The 6089-nt window shown below is 38.7% G+C and overlaps 1 pseudogene; it reads right to left on the reverse strand.

Annotated features, from left to right (window-relative positions):
- Positions 1-2495: 2495 nt before the first annotated feature.
- Positions 2496-5658, reverse strand: LOC120291845 (annotated as a pseudogene).
- Between the last annotated feature and the right edge of the window lie 431 nt (positions 5659-6089).

Raw genomic sequence — 6089 nt, forward strand, 5'->3', positions numbered from 1 at the left:
CCATACTGAACGCCCACGCGATTCGATCCAGAAAGCCAGATACCAACCCCGGTTTAAGCTCTGAGGCCCTCCAGTCACTAGCAGCTTCGACCCCTCTTTGCTCTGCAAGGGAACGGAGGCAGTGGATCCTCACCTTCAGGAGCAAGTCAAACACAGGGCGGCTGAGGTGAACAACCCTGCGGGAGTGCTGTCTGGCCAGAGACCTGGACGGCGTCGTGGCGTCTCTGTAGGACCCTTTCAGAGCTCTGTTTTGCTCTGGAAACAACGAGATCTCGTTGGCAAATATAGTCGGGAATGGGAAGAAATTGAATCGGATTTTGAGGCGTCTCTTCAAGGAATTATTTGCTCTACCTTGCAAAAATCCTCCCGAATATAACAAAGTCTTAGTGAGAATACCATTTAACAATTTTGGTAGATTTTCAAGGATTTCTCAAAAGGAAATAACTGGAAAGCAAGTTGTATATCTTTTCAGAAAAAAGGATAAAAAAAAGTGAATTAAAAAATTGAGACGTAAAATCATGAATATATCAATCTTTTCAGAATCGAATGCAACATTTCAGGAAAAGTTTTTTCCAAACATATATGTTCTCAAAAAGATATTGAAAAGATATATTGAAAATTCGGAATAAAAATCATTTTTTTATAATTTCGAATTTTAATGAGAAGAAGTTATGTCCGAATAAACACAACCCTCCAAATGTTAAGAGATTTGGCTTAAAAAGACGAACATTTCAAAAAATGTAAGAGCCCCTAATCACTGTTAGGAAAAATAAAATAAAAATTCTAAATTAAATAATAATAATAATAATAATAATAATAATAATAATAATAATAATAATAATAATAATAATAATAATAATAATAATAATAGTTAGAAAATGACCAATCACCCTAGTTTTTTTTTTTTTTTTTTTTTTGGTCAGAAATCACACTAGTTCAATAGTACACATATGTTATTTTATAAATCCAAATTTCAATATATAAAAATAAAACAGAGGATTAGTGCCAACAAACAGAGCAATTTACAAAGCACGATGTGAAGCAGATAGAATAACAAAAAATGTGGCCAGCAGTTTTGCCCACAGAAGACTTCTCATTGCAGGCAAGTAACAGTGAGAGGCGGATAAAAAATCACCTATGGAACTCGGCAAAATAGATCTTTATCCCTGATATAGGCAAGCAGCTTTGCCACCTGTGCCGTGACCAAAGAAAAAGGAATGAGGAGCAGTCGAATGTGATTTGATTAGCTCATTGGTGTTTAATGCAAAACAGTACCTTCCCAAGCGTTTCCTCAATAGCTTCATCACTCAACTTCTCACCGCCCCCTTTCTTTAGTATATTGTCACAAAAAAGTGGCCGGTAGCTATGCACTTGAGCTTCCAACGACACCCTTATTGCAGAAGACCTCGAAAGCCTCCTTTTGAGCGTACAGAAGGGCAGAGAACTTGACATTAAGCATAAACAGGGATGCCCAGAAGCAGAACTAGCAGCTGCATATCTTATGAAAAAGAGGGTGGTTCTTGAAACAATCTTTGACATATGCTAGGTATTTGTCATGTAATTCAATCACTTTCCTCACAGAAACCTGCAAAACGTGGACCTGTCTAAGCTTCCTCTCGATAATCAGCCTCCTTTATCCAAAATAAGATATGTGAAAAAGTTAGAATTACTTGTTCTTGCAGACAAAGTGCTGAACAGGCGAATTCATTCCCATGCACTTGAGACTTTTGTTTAAAACCATACCAAATCTGTCTGAAGGCTGCTTCAATACACAACATCGAAAGGTATAATTTCACTTCTCAGTGCTGGACCACAAATTTTGCTATAAAATTCTTAGGACCTCCCGAATTTTGACCAATCATGTGCATTTATTGGTCACAGGAACTTTGCATGGTCAACTGATTCAGCATGAGTTTGGCAATGCACTCACCCAAAATTCTAACACAATACTATGATCAAATTCTTGAAGTTATTTCACCATCACACATACCCAAAATGAAGTGAGAATTATAAATTACCCTTCGATGAAGAACCAGTATGAAACAAGGCTGTAAAAAACCTAATTGCTGCTAGAGTTCAGAAGAAAAGAAAGTTCCGACGTATTGCTGCACAGACCGAAATCAGAATAATAATTTATGTTAAAAAAAAATTAGAATCTCATTCTTGAGATTTGAGACAAAGGACAAATTAACCCAAAAATACCAATAGTCATTTGTGTGCTCCGATACGGAAGACGCTGGATGGTCCTGCTCTAAGTATCAGTCATTACATGATATCTTCCAGGATGGGTGCAAATTCTTTAACCATTGATACTTGGCACTCAAAGCAAAACGTACAGGTATTTTCAGCTCGTGCACTCCCAATCGATCAAGCGGAAGAAGTACAGCTGAACTCATGGATCTTCCAAAACCTTTGGAAAGAAAATGATTGAACTCCCCTCTGCCGTTTCCCATATCTGCAGCAACTTCTGTAGGTGACGGAAGACTAGCAGTTTTTCATGCAAGATATTTGAACAAATTAGGATTGTCTTTATCCCTCTCCAAATAGTCCTGAGTGATCAAATCTTCTATCCGCTTTTTGATCTCCTCAAAATCAGGCTGCAATGGACAAGTTCTTATGTAATAAAGATGAGCACACATTTGCAAGGGAGATGAGCAAAAAAACAATAATTAAGAGAAAAGATAGCGATCATCAGAGACCTAAAGAATGGTTCCTAACTGCTCGACACACTCCATAACCAGCTGCTGATAACCTAAAACTTTCCAACTCTTCATGATGCACACAACTGACGCATCTATGGCCTAGCACCGATCCTTATCAATGTCTTCAATTACTTTCTTTTTCTCATCCATAGGAGGGAGTGGAATCTGGTGATTGGCAGATCGCAGTCATTTGAATGCATAGGAATTGAAAGCTAAGGGAAAAATATGGAAAAATGTCGAGCAACAATATATACCTTGATCCTTCTCAATTTGTCAGTGAACATCGCATTAAATTCAAAGTGATTGGTCAATGATATTGTCTTTGTTTTTGGCTCTTTATTGAGAATTTTGTACTTGGCACATGACAATGAGTGCAGAAGTCTAACAACGTTGCTGTTGCTCAGATTTAACTGGTTCATGATCTCTGAATAACTTAATCTCTCTGAGGTGTTGAAAAGCAGCAAAGCAGATGCCTATTCACACGTGTCCTTTTGTGGCAGGTGACCCTTTCTATCTATCCTGGCGACTGTGGAGGGGGAAACAAAAGGAAAAGAGAAGGGTGGAAAAAGATGGAACAATTATATTCAAGAGACCTGATAAGTTGTGACAATCAGCCCCGCGGTTCTTGGTTTAAAATTTCCGACCATGTCACATGTACCCAAGGAGTATATCCACGTTAGTTTTCTCTCTTTCGTTTTTGTCAGATAGAATTCCTTGAGAACCTCATCGTACCTTATCTAAGATGACACAAAAACGACCAGTGATATTAGCAACTCTAGCAAAAAGCAAATTGTTAAATGTAGTGCGACAAAAGGAGAAGGGGATACACATATGCGCAGCATACAGAACTCTTCCTTGAAGAAACAGCGAAAGATGAAAAGGATGACACGCATACCATCTCTGCTGGAAGTTTCAAATCAGGAGATTTGTAGCTCGGCCAGGGGCCAATTGTCACAACAGTAACCGTCAAGTGAATCCCAGGATTTGCATTAGGATTGTTGCTGAGATACTCTTCAAAACTGGTTTTGTTTTCCCTTGCCAATGTCAAATCTCTCATCTGAAAGAAAAATAATTCAGCAAATTGTGGAAAATAGTTGGCCTAGCATCAAATATTGCAGGAGTCAGTTAATCAGCAGTGACAATTAGGGCAACCGACCATTCCCTCCATCTTTGAGGTGAATTGACTGCTGCATTATGTAGGTTTAGCTTGGTCAAAATACTTCTCTCATGATCATCATTAGCACTCTAATAAAAAAGAAGTCGCCTCGCAAGCTTTTTCCTGCCAGAGTTAATAACCAATAGATTCCGTCAATATGGTTTGCCCACAAAGGACTTCTGATTGCAGGCCGGTAATAGCAAGAGCTGGATAAATAATCACCTGTGAACTCAGCAAATAGATCTTTATCACTGATATCGGCAACCAGCTTTACCACGAGTGCAATGACCAAAGAAAAAGGAATCGAGAACGGTAGAATGTGATGTGATTAGCCCATTAGTGTGTAAGTGCAAAATAATACCTTAAGCGTTTCCTCAATAACTTCATCAGTCAACTTCTCACCACCACCTTTCTTTAGTATGTTGTCATAAAAAGTGGCCAGCAGTTCTGCAGTTGAGCTTCCACCGACTCCTTACTGAAGACGACCTTGGAAGCCTTCTTTCAAGCCTACAGAACAGCAGAGAACTTGAGATTAAGCATAAATAGAAGTTCCCAGAAGCAGAACCAGCAGCAACAGCTTCATACCTGTGAAAAACAGCGTGGCTCTCAAAACAATTGTAGACATATGTTAGGTACCTATCATGTAATTCAACCACTTTTCTCACAAAAACCTGCAAAACGTGCACCCATATCAGCTTCGTCTCAATATTCAGCCTCCTTTATCCCAAATAGGTATGAAAAAAATAGATATAATTACTTGTTCTTGCAGACCAACCAGATTCTTCTTCTCAGCCTGCAAAAGAAACAACAGTCATCGGATCACCACTTTAAAGAAACAACTGTTCAACCAGATCTTAAAGCGGATTGCATCACAACAATCAAACTATATAGTGTATACATCTAACAGTTTTCCAGTTATTCAGTTTCCAGTGGACATTTGAAACTATGCTTAGCAGCAAACAACCCTTCTATGGGCCAGAGAGAGAAATCGACGTAAATGAATTTTCCGAGCCACTAATAAGCAATGGTGCAACAGGATGCTTTGCGGCAAGTATGGTCTTAGTTCAAGTCTCTCATTCCAACTTCAGAGGTTGAGAATGAGCAACTATTCACATGCATGCCCCTTTTTATCCTTCAGTCCTCCAACCTCACATCCCCAATTGACAGAAAATTAAAGCAAATGGTGCATGCACCAGTTAAACATGCTTGCTTACTCAAGTGTCACAAAACTGATTAGAGAACCCGCAACAAGTAGAAAGAGAGAAAGAAGGAAGAGAGAAGAAATAGAGAGGAGGAGAAAGAGAACGTAAAAGAAAGAAAGAGAGGCTGTAGTTTTCTGTAATAACAGAAACCCTACACCCATTATATTTATATTGAATATAAATTGTATATAACAATAATATCCTTATGTAAGTGAAAAAGGAAATAAAACTCTAATAATAAAGGAAACTTAATAAAGTAACTTAACACTCCCCCTCAAGCTGGAGCATATAGGTCAACCATGCCCAGCTTGGAACAACCAGCAACAAAAGCAGGACAAAATAATGCTTTGGTAAACATATCAGCAAACTGATCTCTAGAGGCAACGTAAGGAGTAGCAACCAACTTCTGCTTCACAGCATCCCGAACAAAGTGAGAGTCAACTTCTATATGCTTAGTTTGCTCTTGAAAAAGAGGATTCCCAGCAATATAAATAGCTGTTTGATTATCACATATCATATCAATAGGTTGATTAATAGAAAATCCAAGCTCGTGGAGAAGAGATTTCAACCACAACAATTCGGCCATAGTATGTGCCATAGCACGATATTCAGCCTCTTAATTTGTTTCTTCCTCTAGATAGTAGAGCCCAATCAATCAGCAATCGTAGTAGTAATAATTGTAGTAGTCGCAGTAGTAGTAGCAACAACGGTAGTGGTAGTAGCAGCAGTAGCAGCAGCAACAACGGTAGTAGTAGTAGCAGTAGCCGCAATAGCAGCAGTAGTAGGAGCAACGATAGTAGTAGGAGCAGCAGTAGCAGCAATAGTAGCAGCAACGGTAGTAGTAGGAGCAGCAGAAGTAATAGCAGCAGCAATAGCCGCAATAGCAATAACAGTAGCAAGAGCAGCAATAGCAGCAGGAGGAATCGTAGTAGTATCACTCATGATGATAATCTCAATATAAATATATCTACCACAGAAATCTCGATTCAAATAATTATATGCTTGATGAAACCAGCAAAACCAGTCAAC

The sequence above is a fragment of the Eucalyptus grandis genome, chromosome 3, assembly GCF_016545825.1.
Source record: "Eucalyptus grandis isolate ANBG69807.140 chromosome 3, ASM1654582v1, whole genome shotgun sequence".
NCBI lineage: Eukaryota > Viridiplantae > Streptophyta > Magnoliopsida > Myrtales > Myrtaceae > Eucalyptus > Eucalyptus grandis.